Source organism: Ischnura elegans, chromosome 9 (assembly GCF_921293095.1).
Source record: "Ischnura elegans chromosome 9, ioIscEleg1.1, whole genome shotgun sequence".
NCBI lineage: Eukaryota > Metazoa > Arthropoda > Insecta > Odonata > Coenagrionidae > Ischnura > Ischnura elegans.
Genome location: NC_060254.1, coordinates 78,350,995 through 78,371,315, shown reverse-complemented (window position 1 = coordinate 78,371,315; position 20,321 = coordinate 78,350,995). Strand labels below are relative to the sequence as shown.

General features: G+C 38.8%; 1 protein-coding gene across 1 annotated transcript in view; it reads right to left on the bottom strand.

Annotated features, from left to right (window-relative positions):
- LOC124164884 overlaps positions 1–20,321 on the bottom strand; it is an 889,966-nt gene that overhangs the window by 618,694 nt on the left and 250,951 nt on the right. The window lies entirely within an intron of this gene.

Genomic DNA, 20,321 nt, shown 5'->3' with positions numbered 1-20,321 from the left:
ACCAGGGTGTGTGGCATGGGGTGATTCAACAAAAGGCATGCAGCACTCATCCTAGCATTAATCAGGAACGCGCGCGTTTGCTGGACGATGGCCAAGCACAAAGGACAATGACACGCGGTCAGACCAGAAACTAGGAGATAGTTATGGACAGGAAAATACTACCATGCAGATAAAACCATAACTTAGCGACATAAAGAAAAATAAGCGTAGAAAGTAACTCAAGCAAAAGCTATAACATGCCAATCATGCATGGAGATAGTATTTACAAATATTTAGTTATTAACTAGACATTCAGAACCAAATTTACCAAGCCCGAGACAGATTATCCCAGAGCTGAACTATCGCAAATATTATGGTCCCTTGTTGTTGTATGTGGAAGAAACTAAATCTTAAATACATCGGTTCTGCAGTCTATTTACCTAATCTTATCAATGTGATCGTTTCCACCACAATAATTGGGCTCTATCAAAATAACTTGAACATCAGGCAAAAAGTATTCTACTTAGTATTTAATTATGCACTTTATTGATGAAAAAACTATTGGAGACAGCGCAATTGGCAACTAACTAACATAGATGACTTCAAAGAGGAATCGCCATCTTCATGGAAAAGAACAAAATCTAAGTAGCAGGCATTGAAAATGTAGTGTTGTTTTTTCCTAGAATTCAGTTTACCAATTACCAAATCAATGCTTCTCCGTAAGATTCATCAATGCGCGGAGATGTTTTGCGGGTAATCCTTGGCGTATTAGAGTTGATTCTATTCCAGACAATGATGAGCAACAAAAAAAATTCAACATTTGACCAAAGCATGTAAAAACCTGTTTTAACCCTTAAAAATATGTCTATTGCCTATTAGGGAACCTAAAGTCAAAATATTTCTGTAAATACAGCATGAATCTATTTTTTTGATTTTTGGACGAATATATTATTTCTATTATTCTTATTAATAAAATTGCCGCCATGCATGAAACGCATAGAAAGCATTTCATCATCAAAATCATATGTCAGGAGTTGGCTTCATGGATAATATGTACATATCATGGGTAATTTCTCCACGATTATATATAGGTGATATACAATTGTGGAAAGTTGCATGTATTTATTTCGAAATCTTGGTGAAAACACACTGATAAATTGGCAACAAGTCAGTGCTTCATTTTTGGGCAACTTTTAATAGCATCTGTGTCAAGGGGCTTCTACCGATAAGACAAAAAGAAATGCTTTTAATAATAGAAAACGGGCTTTGCTTCTCAAATACATCGCACAGCTCAAAAACCCCTACATTTCCCCGATAAAAACTCAAGGATTATCTGCTCAAAATCGAGGATATTTATTTAAGAGGGATTTTAAATCCTTTTCTCGGTTATGTCTCCGATGGAACGTTGCGACCAAGAAATATTGAAAGACGATGAAAGGGAATGATGGAAGAAATAACATCTGCGAAATAACGATTTTTTTCTTGCTTACCCTACACACATTTACTGCACTACACAATAGAAAGAGGAATACTGTTAAAAAAGGATTTCATACTCAATTCTTTCATCTCAGGATATTTCTTTTTATTCTAACCTTAGGCTTAAAAATAATTTAGTTCTGAAATTATCTACCAAATGAAAGAATTCACAGGAAACCGTTTATCTCCTTCTAATTTTACGAGCTTAATTTTTTTCACATTAATGCAGACGGAATGTAAAAACAAGAAGGGAATAATAACTTCTTGCATTACGACAGTCATTTTACTCAAATGCGTCCAAATTTTTTTTAGTGTTACTGGCCGGATTTTCCTCTGGACGACGACAAAACCTCAAAATTCTGGAACCCTTTTCTTTCGGTGACAGTCAACGAGGAAATAGCTGTCTCGGCTCGTTAAAATTTCCTATTTTCTTCTGCGCATCACCACGAAGGGATTATGACGGAGATGATGGACGAAAAGCACAGAAACTAGAGGTATTTTCACCATTATGAAAATTTCTCAGAACGCCCTGGATTATTTTCGACCTGACATTCTTTACACAAAAAGAATGACGAATGAAATACTGCCTCAAATGAATGTAAGTGAGTAATTGGAACCCGCTTAGGTCAGTGTACAAATGAGAGAGAGGTAGTGAAAATGTGTATCAAACGTACACGATCAAATAGCATCATGAAAGACTTATGTTCAGTGGAAGTAAGAAGAGGAAAACTTTAGTTATTATATTACATATTACCCACCTCTTGAAATAAGGATAAATCAGGCACTTATATGAAGATTTCACATCGAAAGAAATATGTCTTAAATATAGGGTTATAATGTTACGATTAGCGAATCATCAAGCCTGACCTGAGATCAGAGACCATATATTAAAATTAGAGATGGACGGATCCAGGATTTTTATCGGATCCGGATTCGGATCGGATCCTTGATTTACGGAGCCGGATCTTTCGGATCGGATATTTTCGGATCCAAATGCATTTTCAAATTCCTTTCGCTGAGATTTCCCCGATGATTGTTCAATCTTTTGGGAAGAATCACACTATGTGCCAGTCACTATTTTTATTTTCCATGGCTGAAATTCTCCTACGTAACCTCTGCGAGACCTTTCAAACAAAACGGTTCATGAGTAGGACAAGAATCGCATGCGACGGCGCATTCGAAGATAGAATCGGAACTCTTTCCACCCTCATTGCGCGTTGTATTCATTGAAGCTATAATTCAATATTTCGGATCCAGATCCGATGTCTTCCGCGACTTTGGATCCGATGTATCCGATGAAGGGCAATATCCACGGATATTTGGGTCCGAGATATCCGATCCGATAATCCCTAATTAAAATCAGGAAAATTTATTACTTCAACCAGTCACTTGGTGTTAAACGAAACGATATCTCTCGGCAGTATGCTACGGAAGGGAAATATTGCAAAAACTAATCGACTGAATAATAAATTGTGTGCTTATATGCCTGTAGGAATCCGAGTACTAGGGTAAATACCATTTTCCCTAGATATTTATACTATGCATTTATGTTTTGCAGGGAAATTCCATTTGAAGAATAATGAATTCACCTAGCATGGGTAGGGGAGAGTGGGGCAAAACCGACTGGGCGGGTCAAACCGACCCCTTTAAAATCACCCGGTAGTTGTTGCTTTCAAGCAGCAATATTATAAATTAGTTGAAGTGGCCGCCAATACCAGCAGATAGAGCTTGTTTCCGTTTGCGTAGTGGCCGCCGTTTAGTTTCTGTGAATTTTTAAAGTTTTATATAGTTTTCTTTAGGATTTTTATTACGTTTGTTCGGGATCTGGCAGCTATAACGCCGATCTGATTTACCAACGGTAAGTTATTATGATAATTCAGTGTTTTTAGTTGTGTTTTAAGCAAGTGTAGCCGAGTAGTTGATTATGAATACGCTTGTATTGCCATATTTCTGATGTTGTGTGTCGAGGGGCGATACCGTCACCGGAGAGTGGGGCAGGACCAACAGAGATTGGATACTCCTAAAGATCGGGATGATTGTTGGAGGCTTGCAAATTTTGCATTTAGTTGTATTCCAGTTCCAAGAATAAAGTGGGTTGAATAAAATGTTTGTCAAGGATGGGCTCACGAGGTGTGTTTAAATTGTGAAGAAGAAGATGACGATGTCATTTGCGACTTATGTACCTACGTGATTTCACATCACATATTGTTAATTTATTATTTCATGTTGTGAAATATCACACACGTGTTAAAAGAGTGTTTTTAAAATAAATCTTTCAAAATTGTACAATAAAGGTTTTGTAAAGGCAAATTTAATGGGTGTCTGTTTTGCCCCACCTATGGGGCAAAATCGTCATTTTGTCAATGGTTGAAAAAAATCATAAATATATTTAATTACTATCATAAAATGAAGATACGTCTCTTTCGGGTAAAACACCGCGTGGGTCCATTGTTCTCGGACGACAGTTTCGCCGGCGTTACAGTCGACTGTAACGCCGGCGAAACTGTCGTCCGAGAACAATGGACCCACGCGGTGTTTTACCCGAAAGAGACGTATTTTCATACTCATCGACCCGCGGAAGCCTGCATAAGGAACTATCATAAAATGAATTTACATTAATATTCTACACCCGATAGGTATAAATGTTACTATTAACCACATTTAAAAGAATATTAACAACAGAAGGATCAAGTCATAAATGAAAAAAGGTTAACCGGTCGGTTTGGCCCCACTTTCCCCTATGCTTTCAAAACGTAATAATATCTCTAAATTTTATTCAAAGGTAAGCAAAATATTTCAGCTGCAATATTTCTCGAAATATCAATTTTCCTACAATGCTGCCATCGTAACTCTCACGCATCATTATTTTGGTATTTGCGCGTTGAATGCGCAAAGATAGCGTCACGTATGTTCCATCATCAATGACAAACGAATATTACGCCCATTGCCCGCTATGTTGATTTATTGAGATATCCAACTAAGTAGGAATGTTTAAGTTAACAAATAAACACAAAAGTTTCCCTACTTCCATGGGAAATAAAAATTTATCTTCCAAAAATTTCAGATTGGACATAGCTCATTAGCTAATAAGTTCCGGCTTCAAGTTATTGGGGTGAAAATGCTTGATTTCTCGTCCCAATCAACCTCCTAACATCAGTGAGCCACGTGAAGCATCAAGTATACAGGGCTTGAGTATGGAACACAAATGTAATAGAAAATCGGTAATCATGATAAGATTACTATTTGAATCAGTTGCATGCGCAGAAGCAGAAATCCCATCTTGCTCAAACTCACACTGTAGCGCAACTATGCTTTGGCGATAAATTGGAAAATTTATCACTTGTTTAACGTATAAAAGACATGGTTGATTTTAAGCCGGCAACTTAAAAACTCATTTCCGGCACCAAGACTCAAATGTACCTACCCTAGTTGAAATCGACATTTACCCTAATCCTAGACCAGCATTGCCATGTGAGCTTACGCAATGAGCTTGATTTTTGAAATGCAACTTCGACAATACATGGTATTTAAAGCCGAAAACCACAGTCGTTGGTCACTGAATTACGATTGGAACTAAAATTATGAATTCTCGTGACATATTTTAGATTCCTTGGTTAAACCTCTCTATAGTCTATTCACTTTATATTTGCGGGTGAGCTTTCGTGAGACCCCGGACACTCTCGGATGGCTTCGCTGATAGGGGAGAGGTACTAGCAAGAGAGAGAGGAGGAGCCAACATAAAGTTGCCAAATATACATAGCCGCCCTTCTTTGTCACTGAAAACGTGTGAGTCATAGGTGGCCACAGGTGTTTTGGCCCCGGCGCCGAGACAATATACATACTCATGTGGAAGGCATTGGGGATAATCCTTTCACAGAATCCCATGACATTGTCAGCTACCGCGCTGAATGAGGCACCGTTTGTGAAAAGCATACTTAGTCACATACAAGGAGAATGCGTGAGGTTTGGCAACACTGCCCCACGAGCAGATTCACAATGTTCACTCGGCAGTGGTCTGAGAGCGACTCAATGAGGCCACGCCTACTTTTTGCTGATTGGCAAAGGCAAAGTCACATGTCGAGAGACTTTCCCTCCCCTTAATTTCCACTTGCTTCGGCCACACCAGCTCACCCGCAGAGATAAAATGAACAGAGTATAATAATGGAAGGAAGAAATAATGGAATACGAGAGGTAGGCATTGTGGTGGAGGGCGTATGCCAATTACGCGAGAGAAATGCATGAAGATGGGCCAATGAAGGATTCGACCTCGAGTGAGAAAATGGCTCCCTCGGATGAACATTTCCGATTAACTTCTTCGCGAGGAGCCTTCGTCCAGAGTTGCGGGGAATTGAAGTGAGAAGAACGAAGTGGAGTAGAGAGGAAAGGAGACACAGGCCAAAGGAGATTAATGGACCGGAATCATAGGGCGGACGGGAGGTCAGGGAAGATAAACGATTCCCTCTGTGGTAGCCCAGTGGGGGAGACTACTCTACAAGAGCAGAGCAATTCCACGCGATACACAGCGCTGTGGCAGAATCACATTGAAATTCACGAAAATTGCGCCAAAGACGAATTAATACTTTATGTAATAATGCATAGGCGGATCCAGGGGGGCACGGGGGTCTGCCCCCCCCCCCCAGACCCTCAAAAATATGCATGATTTTCAATACGGTCCCTTTATCATTGCGTTCGTTTTGTATTAGGAGATATCCTTGTGCCCCCCCTTCCCAGAACAAAATCCTGGAGAGTAAAATAAAATGGTAAAGATCCACACAACTTTATTTTATTCTCATGGATATAAAACATTCCCACCAGATATCGCCTGACACTGTGTAAAATCCTGGATACGGCCTTGCTTGTGCCCCCCCAGAAAGAAATCCTGGATCCGCCCCTGTAATGATGCATGCCTTTATTTCGTCCTTTTAAATCTGCTCAGCTAGCCTTCCGGATTGTCCTTTGCGGCGATTCATCTTTATGACGACTTCGCCGGTGTTGCTGCCGGCGTCTTCAAACGTGAAGTTGCTGTAGCGATAGCTACGCTACGTGAATTTCAATTGAAATTGCTGTAGGGGGCATTTATTATCACTTCAATACACAGTCTTCCCTAGGCAGCCTAGATGGCTTGTATTATATCGGCAGCGATTTCTCTGGAACGCCGCGCCGGAAATTCCTCGAATATTTTGGAATTCATCTGGAACGGACCGAAAAAATACATGCAGGCACCGAGATTTGAACGCGGGCCGTCCTGTTGGGAGTCAAACGCATTTCCACCTACTGGCACCAACAGCTAGGTATGGCAAATGATGCGCCGCCCTACTCCCCCAGGTGTTGCAGCAGGCGTCCTCAAGCATGAAATTGCCTGCTGCAGCGCCAGTGCATCTGTCGTCACGAAGATAGACGCGGAGAACCACCCGGAAGGTCACATTCATAAAATTCATACAATAAGAATCAGTCATAATAAATTGAAATCAGCTGTAGTAAATTTCCTTAACTTAACCCTCCAATACAACTTTCTTATGAATAATTAGTTTTAAAATCAAAGTCCTCTCCTACGCCGAAATTCCACTTCCATCCCGTTCCCATTTTTCTTACAATGTCTCGTTGAGACGTTCAACAATGTAGTGTTTATGATCTTGGAGTATAGGTCATGACCTATACTCCAAGATCATAAACACTACATTGTTGTAATAATAAGGAAGGTCAGGAGAAGAAACTGTATTCGTTGAGACGTTCGTTATTCAATTATTGCCCTTAGTTTCTCTCGATGACCGCACCTATGGGCAAATAATGTAGCTACATTCGTCTACGTCATCAACCTAGCCCAAAGCAGCATATTTACAGTTCATCTTTATAAATCAGCAATCCTACGATTTGTTTGAAGTAGCTCTCTATTCCTATCTCCTATCCGCTAGCCTTTTCATAGCGACGTATTTCTTCTCTTTTACATCCTTCATTACCTGTCCTATGTAACTCATTCGGGGCCGTCCCTTGCCCTTCTTCCCTTCCACCTGTCCTTCTAAAATTGTTTGCATCAGGCCATCATGCCTCTTAATATGGACAACCAAGTTTTCCCGTCTCCTCCTTAAGGTATTTGAAGACTTTTTTCGTCCCAATCTTCTTAGTCATTCCTCATTACTTAATCGGAACCATTTTATCTTGTTCATTCTTCGGCAGCGCTACATTTCGAATACTCCCATTCTTGACTAATCTACACTTGTAAACGTCAATGGCTTGCTCCCATAGCCCATATATACTCCATACATACATAATATATATATTGTTTACTCTCTTCTATACTTGTATTTTCAGCTGCAAGTACGTTTAACTTTTTTACAATAAGTCCTCCTTGCCTGCGCTCTCAACTGACTACTTCTCCTAGCCATATAATTTTCATGAAGCAACTGAAATATTGAAGGATAATTTTTGTGTTGTACGAAGGCATTTTGGCTCATAGTATTCAAAATCAACACATAATTTCGAGTTCTCATAATTATTACCACTTAATGCGCGACGAAACAACTGGACATGCGTTTCACTGACACCTATGGAAATTCTTCATCCCTTTAAAGCAAGCTAAAAAGTTCAGCGTGAGTTTAAAACTAACATTCAAGATGATCCTCACCAAACACTCAGGTGGCATTAACTCAAATGGAGTCTCACCTTTAAGGCATTAATCTTTCCAGGAAGGCTTCAGAGATGCGTTGCCTTCTCTTTACATACGACCACCTTCTGAGTGTTACAAGGGGAAACTGAATTTATTTTCCAACTGATGCTACCCATTAAAGCCGTTATTCGTGAGCCACATTTTTATGATTAAAAACTGCAAAATTCCTCACAGTTAAGCTAGCAAGAGCAAAATTACGGTTTACGTTGCCTATAAGAACTACGGGTGCCTTCACATGTAAAGAGTTTGGATATGTTTACTGAAACTGATAATAGCATCACATGCGAGCTATTTTTCATCGGGGCAAAATGGGTAACATTTTCCCTTGAGCCTATAGATACGACAAGATACATTTTGATGAATTATTTTAGCTTCAATATCTACGAAAATAATTAAATTAATGCCAGACATAGATTTAATGAGAGTCTGCCCGCCTAAGGCATATAATAAAAATATATAAAATGATGTTTCCTGGAGTTTAGGTCAATAAATTAAAAGTTAGCAGCCAACGTTTCGTTTTATTTTAAAAACATCTTCAGGGCTCTAAACTTTGAATACATTTATTGAAATTATTTATTGATCAATAAATGTATTCAAAGTTTAGAGCCCTGAAGATGTTTTTAAAATAAAACGAAACGTTGGCTGCTAACTTTTAATTTATTGACCTAAACTCCAGGAAACATCATTTTATATATTAAAATAAGGTCAAGAAAAAGGAGAAAATATAATAATAATAAAAATATATATCGAGTTTATCTTGAGTTCAGGGTCCTTATAAAATTTGCTGTCAGCAAATATTTGCCGGATATTTCTGAAATAGTATTTTTTCCTGTATCAATCACACACTCGAATGGTAAAATATCGCATACAACTGTGAAACTGCTTAAAACTATTGGTTCATTGAAAGCAGTATTTCCTATACTAAATGACGTGAAAGATTACTAGTTGCATGCATACATAGAGCTAAAAAGGACCCAAATGAGATACCAATGCATTTATAATGTACTTCTTAAGATGTACTTCCTCATGATTTAAAGAAAGCCATAGACAGTTGGCCAACACGTAACTGAATAGATTTTTCAGAGTCATGTGCGACGATTTCGCTTCCAAACCAACGCGACCTAGGAAAAGCTTATGAATAAATATTTTTTTCGAAAAGAGTTGGCCACTTTAAAAGTGAAACCAATAAATTTTATGATAAGGAAATAAATTAAAATGAGGAAAATTAGTCCCAAGAATAGGCAATAGGTAAATTGAATGGAATTAAATGATGGACATAATGTAGACAAATGAAACGAAGTAGAGCCGATTGCTTGAGCAGCCATCCATCGGAATTTTATGAGAAATTGCATGAGCTTTTCAGCGGTTTAACTAGGTTGAAACGCGCCGTCGCAGCATTTGTTTATTATTCAGGCGAAAAGGCTTAGCTGATGGGAGGTCTGCGGTTGAATTCTGGGCACGCTACTTCCGTCCGTGCGTGCACACATGACATTCACTGTCTCTCGTGCTCGTATAAAAAAGTTGGGTTAAACCTGAGAATAAAATATTTATCCTTTTCCTAGGGAAAACTCTTTTCGCTTTGTTCGCAAATCAACCCCGGAAAATGTTTCGTGATTCTTACGTGGGACGAAGAGAGACAACAATAAAATGAAGAAACAACGCCCTTGAAATGCGAGTGGCACAGCGGAAAAACGCCATATTATACGATGTGAAGCATTTCCTGCATAAAATAAGTTCCCATTCTCATGCCATCGTATCATTACGATAAAAATAATATTTATTTCATTTTTATCGTAATTAATAATTATTATTTAATTATTTAATATTTGTTGTATTAAGTTCGCTTTAAATTGGCAGCCTTGCTGTATGTGTACCTCTTTATTAAAATAAAATAAAAAAAATTCTGAAACATAAGTTCAATTAAAAATTACTAACTATACACCGATGCAAAGGCCGCAACACAAATAGTAAAATGGTATTGCGTGAAATGTATGACCAAGTATTTGACGGAATAATGGTAAGTAATTACCAATAATAGGGGATGAGGACTGACCACATCCTTTAGCTTAAGCAAATGTAGCTTCTGACAAAGGTCTATGATGCTATATGATAACATGATAATGATATAGGCAGGGTAAACAAAATCTAATGGTAATAAGAAAATATATATTTGAGTACTTCACCGAAGCAGCTACTTGCTATCGCGCATTATCCAAGTAGTAGAGCCAAAAAAACGACTAACCTGCAAAGAAGGAGACAGAATATTAGTAATTTAAAAAAACAATTTAGTCCAGGCACTTATATTAAGGTTGACAAAATAAGGTATTGGAATTTTCGTAAGAAGGAGCTGGCCAAAAAAATAGGGTCATCTGCGTCATTCGGGTAAGAAGGAAAATGTGAACGAAAATTAGGAGGTGTCACAGCCTGATTACCGAGTTAATAATATTCGTGATGATTTTGAGAATACTCATAAGTGGTGGAGATGTTGAAGCTGAAAGTCTGGGAAAACCTCATGAAAACTGGTTGCGTTGCCAAGCAATAATTGTGACGTCAATTCATGCACTGACGTCATGCGACAGACAAGGTCAAAGCAGAATTGACCTCTTGAGAATCAACAGTACTCTATGAAATGTCATCAAGAGCCGTGACATGTACTTAAATACGTTGGAATATTTTTTACTTGAACACATGCATCATTTATATCATTACCTTTATTACAGCATATGAATTGAATAACATCAAACTTTGATAAAAATAATCAAAAAATAATGACTAATCTAAGAATACGGAAAACAGCAGGATAGGTAGGTACCCCCAAAGAAAAAAATATATTCCGTTTAAAACTGAAAACCCGCCGTACATATTCCAAGAAGAATTCAGAAAATCGTTAGAGTTATATCTTTCCCTTGGGCTACAACTGCGGCTTTAGAAAGGCTTGCGCGTTCATATGACTCTCACAGCTGCATTGGCAGGATTAATTCTCTATAATTCCCGGTAAGGCCAACCATTTCAGAAAGGCTGTAGGGTTGGAGCCAGACGAAAGGACATACACGTGATCGTAGCCTTATAAAGAATTGAAGAGAGAAGTCCATGAAGGGAGGGAAGTCTGCCAGAATACTTTTTCAACACTCCATGCAAACATATATTAATCGGTAGAATAGGTACTTCAATAATTATGTTTCCAGAGATATTGAAGACTGAATTTTGTTGGAAATAGCTCACGTTGATATGAGCTCACGGAGGTGTAAAAAGGAAAGAAAATTGTTGACAAAGGTCTTCAGTGATAAGCCGGAAGATGCCAATATTATATTGTAATATTTAAACGGTTGATTCGTTGGGAAAGTAAAAAACAGTATACTATCTTTGGAGAGGGATTTATACGCCCTCTAGAATAAAAATGCATTTAACTTAAGTTAAGAGTAGAGAAGAACGTTAGTCATGAGAAAAATAATATTAATTTTTTAATAATTAAATTACCAACTTCATTGATTCCACGCAGTAAAAAAATCGTGAGTATTGTTTTTTCTAGATATAAGTAATCCTTACTCACGACACAAAATGTGGTTGGTAAATTTTCCTTGAAACCGCCCTAGTTAGCTTCTGCAGCGAATCTTCGAAACAATAAATAAGCAAGCAGCCTCACATTAGGCAAGCGATTATGCGTCGAGTGATGCATAATGGAAGGCCACTGGAAATGTGTGAGAGTGGAGACCCCGAATAAAAACATAAATAATTTCCGTTTTGAGCTGAAAAGACCCGCAGCCTCTCTTTGTAGCCGTGAAACAGCGACGCAAAATCGGGGCAAAGTATGCCTTAGTGGAGGGTTAGGGTACGCCGGGAAGGAACGCAGAAAAAAGAAGAAATATCACTCAGGAATCCCATCTCACGGCAAGGCTACAAAGTGTCTCAAGGGAAGCTGCTTCAAAGGAAATTAAAATGCGCTAATCTCAGTCGTCTCGAGCGAGGCGGGACGGAGAAAAAAAGAAAAGAAATAAACAAATTCGAGTCGAGAACCGCACCACGGGAGAGAAAAAGAAGGGAATAATTGAGAAGGCAAGAGATCGAGGAGAAATGCGTCGGAAATGACTGCTTTCAATTAAACGCCCACGAAATTAAATGGCGGAGAGGAATGAAGGCTTAAATTTCCGTTTGTGCCGTCATAATTCTTCGCTTCATTTTAAGGAGCGGATTCTAGGATTCGCGGATTTATGTAAGGAAAATTTTCAGTCAGTAAATTGTGACTTCAATACACATTTTGTCTCAACTGATCACCGATCGAGTAAACAAATTGTTCATAAACGCATGAGGGAGAGTTAACATTCATTTTAAGACCCACGGAATTAAATATCGAACACGAGTAGAGGCTTACATATCGATTTTTGTCGATATTCATTTATCCATACATTTGGAAGAGCGAATTTTAGGATCGGTCACATAAGCAAGTTTCTCATAAAAGAATAAGCGTCACTATTCACATTGTTCATTTAAATCGCCAAACAAATCCATGCTTCAAGGCAAGTGCCCAAGTTGACGGCCCGAAATATATTTTTTTAACTGATAAATATCCAGATATTTTAAACTTTTCCTCTCGAACTTTCTAGTCTGACTATGTGTCGATGACTGGAGTGCTTTGCAAATGTCTGGCGAACGAGCGCGTTTCTGATTAAAGCTAGGATGGGTGCTGTGTGCCTAGAGTGGAATCACCCCATGCCACACACCCAGGTGGTGGCTTGCACCTCGTAGTGATGGATGAATATTTACCTGGGATAGATTAACGTCTGAAATACATAAGCGTGAGCTATCATGCAGTATGGCCGGACTACAGCATTAATTCAGGAGTGAATACTCGATTACCTTCACATCACGCTAAAAATCCTGAGTATTTCCTAGTGGAAATATGGAAGAAAACAAAGTGTGCATTGAAATAACGTTTTATTAACTGAAGAAAGTTCGGGTAAACAAATATTTAACCCGAGAAGTCAATGAAATACAAAGGAAAGCTGCACAATTCGTCAGAGGTTGCTACGGGCTTACAGAAAGCGTTAGCAGATGTTTAAACGCATTTGGCTGGGAGTCGCTGTAGATTCAGAGGCTGCGCGCTAGGCTTGGATAGCTTGATCAATTAAGAATATTTCAGAATGACACGAAGAATATCATTATATAAGAATATCATATAGTAAGAACCCCACTATATATCCAGGTCTGACAACAACAACAACAAAATAAAGAGAGACATTTTGCCGAACGGATAGGTACGGTTTTTTACCCGAACAATATTAGACTTATGTAAACGTTAGACGGAACTTCTTTAGAGTATTCCCTTTTTATTTATGTTTTTAACGGCTGGTGCCCTAACATCACCAGCCAAGTGCCTTTTCAGGCTGCTTGGGGGGTAGTACCTAGATGTAGATGAAAAATACTAGCAAGAGAGAGCAATCTTACCGAAGCTAATGTTAGAAAATATACCAGAAGTGGTGCCTCAATATAAGGGCTAAAGTTGTATAGTCGCCTAAGTATTTTCTAAGTAAATAACGTTAGGTTATTAATTACGGGCAATTATGAACTTAGCGATGGTCAGAATATGTAATGGACTAGCCCTTAAAGTTACATTATAGCCGTTATTCGTGAAAAATGTGATTTGCACAAATGGCGGATTTTTAGAGGGAATTGAGCATGCATGCATGGCATTTTACACGTGAAAATTAAAGGAAAAAGTCTTAATCTGAGTTTAAAATAGCTTTGAAAGCAACTTTTTACAGATCTAACATATTATCCACATTAATTGCGGTATGCTTGCAAAGCAACAGTGAGGTCAAAGTGTCAGTGCAAAGTCTCTGCTTTTTCCTTTTAAAGCAGTAATTTTGTTTGAACTCTCTTTCCTTGGTTACGGAATAAACCATCGCGTCAAATATAATTAGAAATAAGTTACCACAGGATAAAACTCAAAAGCGTCTGTTCTACAGTGCATAACTTCATACACACAAAGTCATCAACACAAATAGCCATTATGATAAGCAAGGCTTTGATGATGACTATTAAAAACACCTATTAACAGATACGACGCAGATGTTATGACTTCAAACGGTTTGTATTCTACTTTGAAATGGTATTTTATCGGAAAGAGGAGATTAAAGCCCACTGAAAGGAGGAAGAGAAGAACATCTCTCAGTCCATCATTTCGTACAGTAGGGTAACTAAATAGTAACAGACTATGTGAGTGGCTAGCTATGAGGCTAAAACGGACCAATGATTAAAAGTTGAAATGAGATCCATACTGGCAGGTAATAAGGCATTGAGAGTTTTAGACATCAGGGTTTGATGAACCAGATGTGTCTTATTTCTTAAAATTGCCAATATGTATTTGTTAAAAAAATACAGTAGGCCTTAACGCAAATCCAGAAAAATTAAAATGAATTTCAACAATTCGTAAGAACATTAAGAGCATCATAGGAAGTAAGAAAAATCTGGAATATCAATCATTTGAAAATGGAAAGTTAATTCTTTAAAAGATAAAAATAAAAATGTATATTAAATTTTAATAAATACAAATTTAATTTTAAAAAATTAAAAAAAGAACTACAAAATAACGTGCTTGGAAAGAATGTAGGCCATAAAAAACGTATCCTCGAGATACTCAATTATATAAACATTCATCCTGGGCAAAGTGCAGTAAATGTAGAAAAAGATATGATATTCAATTTAAATCATTGACCGCATTCAAGAACATTTGGGGAAAGATAAAGATGATCGAATAAAAAATAAACACATAAAAATATGAAAAATTTAACTCTCAGTTTTGAGGAAGGTGGCTCATCAATCCAACACCTGATTCAGGGATATTTACATTCCGGCGATAAGACGTCAATATCTATAATTGAAACGACTAATAATCCCATTTCTCGTTTCAGGCAAACACTTTTCGCGACAGCGAGAGGGATGGAATTCCTATCACTCAGCACGTCCTTTCTTTTTTTTATAACACGGAAGATTATTCTCTTGCGAATTTAAAGACTGCTCGCATGATGCTGTAGCCTCCGAGCATATTTCAAATTTTTGTTAAAACATTCTGTCTTGGGGTAACGAAATAAAATATTTTCTCTCTCTGTCACCCATCGGATAGGTACCTCAGTGGACATTGTTGAAAACCGATTAAAAAGTGACGAAAGTGGCAACAGAAATCATCCTCCTCTTGGATGGAAAGGGGTCTCCTGTATGTAGTCCCCTTTTCCTGGTCCTATGCCCTCGAAAAGGACACCCAAGGTAGCCAGCGCCATCTTCAAGACGATCAATCATTCTCCTCTCAAGAGAAGGCTCTTCCCTTATCTCAATGGCGCCCTTCACTCCACGATTGGGGCTTGACCGGACACCGCCTCTCCGTCTAGTACCCCACCCATTCCAAAACTCTCATTTTTTGACGATTTACTCGACCGCAAACCGGATGAGGCAGCACGTTGGCTCACATGAAAGAGAAGATACGTAAGACCAAGGGGCCTGCATAGAGGGACCCAATTCCATCCTATCTAAAGCTGATTTCTGATGCCACTTCGGTCGCATTTTAATCGGTTTCCAAAATGGTGCGCGGCGCGGTGATGAGTGCAATGCGATCTTTTTTTCCCCGATATTTTGCAGTATAATTATTTCATTGCGTGGAATAGCATTGAAAGTTAATGAATTTGATAGATCACATCATTATGTATATAAATTACGGTTAACACCCCTAATTATACCTTATTTCCCCCTGATACTTGGATCAATTTGTCCGTCAGCGACGCGAGTTGAGACTTTTGTAAACCCATTTAAATGCGCGGTGGTTGACAACGTATATGAAGGCCGATTTGAGGATCCTCAGTTGTAATATTCGTGCATAAGACTATCGCAACCCCTCCGCGTTCACCCTGTCTGAGCAGAGAAAGGATCACGACTTCAGATAACGCAAACTTTCGTATTACAACGATTATTTCATGAATTACGACAGCTAGGGCTACGAAAATTTCATTAGTAGAATTCTAAAGTCCGCCGCTAGAATTGTTGCTGTTCCGCGCGCATGGAAAGGAGATTCCAAAATCGCCACTCGCGGCGCTACTAGTAATCTATAACCACTTTTTACGTGGCAATACACGGCAGTAATATACAACTGAGAAAATAAATCATACATAATACTTATTTTACGCATGCGACACAATTGCCAACAAAAAAAGACCACTTTCACAATGGTTACAATGTCGAAAGTCACACTAAACAAGATGCAGCTGCCTACTGGCGCCGAAAAATAAAATGCGCGCGAAACGGCAACAAATATAAAGGCCGTTCTACACGGTACACGGAATTGCGCAATCTGACGTACGAGCGAAGGCGCAATCAAAATTGCGTCGTGCAAAGCGGTGAATTGCTAGAACACATGCAAGAATGCGTGGATGCGAGACGGAAAAATAGCCCCTGTTCTTATTTCGTTCATGCATTCGCGCAATTCCACGCCATTTTAGAAATGAATGCAGCTCTAACCTGCGCAATTCCGTGCCCCGTGTAAAACGGCCTTAACGCTTAACCACGGTGCTTTTGGGCCTCCTTTAATGGAGTCCTCTTGGGATCGAAACATCAGATAACTCTACACTTCTCACTATCGAGATATTTACAGGACTTGCGAGAGCTAGGGCTTCGATAGTTTTTACCCTGTGTTATATGATCATTTACTTTGCTGTTCTTCCCCTGAAAAACAAGAGCCGATATCACAATGGAAACCCGCTTTTTGAATAAGTGTTACGAAAACATAAGGTAATAAGTAAAGAAACTTGAGGGAATGGAGATGAGTGGTGGGATATTTTTAAAATACGATATTACAGCCGAAATGCGAGAAAACCGATTATATGGGCAATATCTAAATAAATAAAGTAGCAAGATCCATGTTGGGAATTACATTTATCACGTGCAAGAAGGTACGAACGCAACTTAAAAGAATTCGAATGTGCGGCTTTTGTATGCATGCGCGTTAAAAGTACATTTGGGCCTGAAAGTTCGCTCCATCTGTTGGGTAAAATTAAAGTTCATCCAAATGGAGATAGAATAATTGCTAAGGATAGAATAGAATGACTTAGCCAGAAAATTTACAGCGGTAATATAGGCCGTGAATTGGCATCTATTGTTACGAATGAACGTGGGAAAATAAGTAACGACAAACTGCTAATTCAGTCCTACGTAACTTTGCCCTGGTAATGAGATATGTAGTAATTCTACTAGGAGTATTATGTCAGAAAATTTTAACACCCTTCATTATTTAAAGCTTAAAAAAAGAATCGGATAGAGAAAAAGGATCGGATATCGCATATTCATTCACTACATAGCATCCTCAATTTCGTCCGCGGATGTGATGAACAACTTAACATGATAAGAATAATATTTAAGCTGAATTCAGTACCCATGATAAAAGGAGAACACATGGTAATTTCCACGCTTTTAATGTCACAACTCAGCAACCGACCACGTGTCATTTCCAAGGACCTTGAAAATGACACGTGTTGAAACCATGGTCGGTTGCTGAGTTATGACATTAAAAGTGTGGAAATTACCATTGTGTTCTTCCTTTTATCATGGATATAAAGAACTTCCACAAAGTCGAGCCGGACACGATTTTATACATGAATTCAGTACGTTTACTAACGCAGAAATAAGCTACATGGTACAATGTCATGCATTCAGGGTTCAGTTCAATTATTCTATTGTTAGGACACTGAGGTAAAATTCGCACAAAATGACCATTAGTAATTGACACAAGATAAACACCTACATATAATATTCTTGTTGTGGATATTCATTATATATCTGGCGGATAGGCCTGAGGCAAATTTATGGCTGTAATATAATTTCTTCCCTTCCTGAAAAACTATGGCGTCCGCGAGTCAACTCAAGACTGAAATAATACTACCCTGCCCTTGAGACAAACGTTTGTCTGCTTCTTGGGCGCATAAACATCACTCAATCGCAATTTATCACTATTTTTACGTACCTCTTTACGGCAGCATAAAAATTCTCTCAGTAAAGCACGATATTATGGTCGACACTTTTATCATTGCTTAGGCTCATGAGCGTTTAGTATCATGTGTCCTCAACGGAATAAAAATGGCTGGGAACACCGGAAACGGTCGTTTGGGGAGCTAACGGTTCTACATCTACATAATACCCCGTGAGATGCTAACGCAAAGAGGTGACATAAAAATATCGATAAACTGCGATTGAGTGGTTTTATGCGACCAAGAAGCAGGGTGTTTGGTAGGGGGTGATTAATCATCAACATGCGGCCTGCAAGAAGAATCCCACATGCACACCGCATGGTCATAGAAATATTATGCAAAATAATAAATTTTGCGTGCACATTCATGAAAAGGCAAATATTGTCATGTAATCAATGCAGTTATAGCTAATCCATGCAAGATTAAAACAACGGAAAAATAAAAACACGCATTGAGTCGACCGAACGAGAGACGCCATTAATTCTATTAATCGAGACATAGTCAAGGGCGTTCCCAGAATCAAAACTAGGGGGGGGGGGGCAAGCGATGATTGTTCAACTTATAGGTAAGATTTAAGCATGGGAAAGGTAAATGAAATCAACATTTTAAGGAAAATTTAACAGCTCTCTATTAGTTCTCAAAAATTAATTGCTTGAAAAACTATTATTTTCCTTAAAGACATTTGCGATTTTTGCTTCTGGGGGGGGGGGGGGGGGAGCAGCTGCTCCCTCCTGCCCCTCGTTGGGTACGCCCATAGACACAGGGGCTATCCCTAATAGTCTGAGGAAAGAATTAAGATTTTTATCTCTCCGTTTTGCAGTCATTTCCTTTATTTTATTCTCGTCATCACCTTAGCATGATGGTAAACGTAGAATGTGTTTTACGTAATCTGAGAAAAACCTTCAAACTTACCATGTAAATTTAGCCTCTACGCTCCTGTAAAGATTCCCGTATTAGATGGCTTAACATATTGGAAACGATAAACTTTTTGACATAGCCTCCCATCACGAATCTGGCAGCCCTGCGCAGTACTCTATTGATATCTGCTATCAGCCCTACTTCATTAGGATCCCACACACTAGCAGCATATTCTAAGTGAGCACTTACTAGAGTCAAGTAGCTTATCTCTTTCAATTTTCTATGGCATTTACCGACAATTCTTTTATAAAGCCCAGTTTACAGGTGGCCTTCCTGCATCCCGGTTAAGACTTATTACGACAGACTCAAGGGGTAAATCTTCCCCTGGAGATGGAACTTCCATCGGGAGAAGCTCAGCGCCGCGCCGCGCCATTGGATAGTAACCACATCGCACATTTCCCTAAATCTGCCATATTCCCTCAAAAACGTCCACCTAAGGAAAATAGTTGGCGCTCCATGGTTTATCAGAAATAAGGACTTACGCAAGGACCTTCACATAACACCTAATCTCCACGATTCAAAAGAAAATCTAACACACTTGAAGAAATTCCTCAGCCGTACCGAAAATGAAAAAATAGCCAACCTCTGGAACTGTGCACCAAATTCAACTTTTAAACACCGAACTCCTAACTCTGTATTCCTCCCAAATCATATCCCCTCCCCCTAAAAAAATCACACCTCCAGAAATACTAAAATAACATAACGAAAAAACACACCAGACACGAACTTTCCAGAAACACACAGGAGACAGCAAGAAGGCTGGGACAAGTGATAGAAATAAAACCAGAAATTCCGGCGAGGCGAGGATCCCACCAACTGACCTCGGACACCCTATACACCCCAGATCATGGCTCGCGCAGGGTTCATGTTACAAAGACCATCATTAGCTTCGAAAGAAAATATCAAGTTACAAGGCAATCATAGGAGCGTGTTTCACCCCTCCCTCATTCTAACCAACTGAATTTTTCAGCCTGCCTGCTAGAACACTCTCCGTTTCTTTAGGTCAAATGCTGTACGACTCACAAATTGGGCCCAAAGGAGACTAGCAATGACGAACCGAATTGAACTTCTTTTGGATTGAAGTATTAGCTGCATGCAAGTTATTAACCCTTAATTGGTCACTTCGAGTCATTTTGACCCGACAGGATTTTCTTAGATGATTTTTTAAATAAATAACGTCGTTCGAAAATGGAATTTTTTCTAGTCGATTATTTCTTGTAATTCTACCGCTGAGTAAAGTTGGACTTTCAACCGTGAGCGTAACAGATTTTTGACCCCTT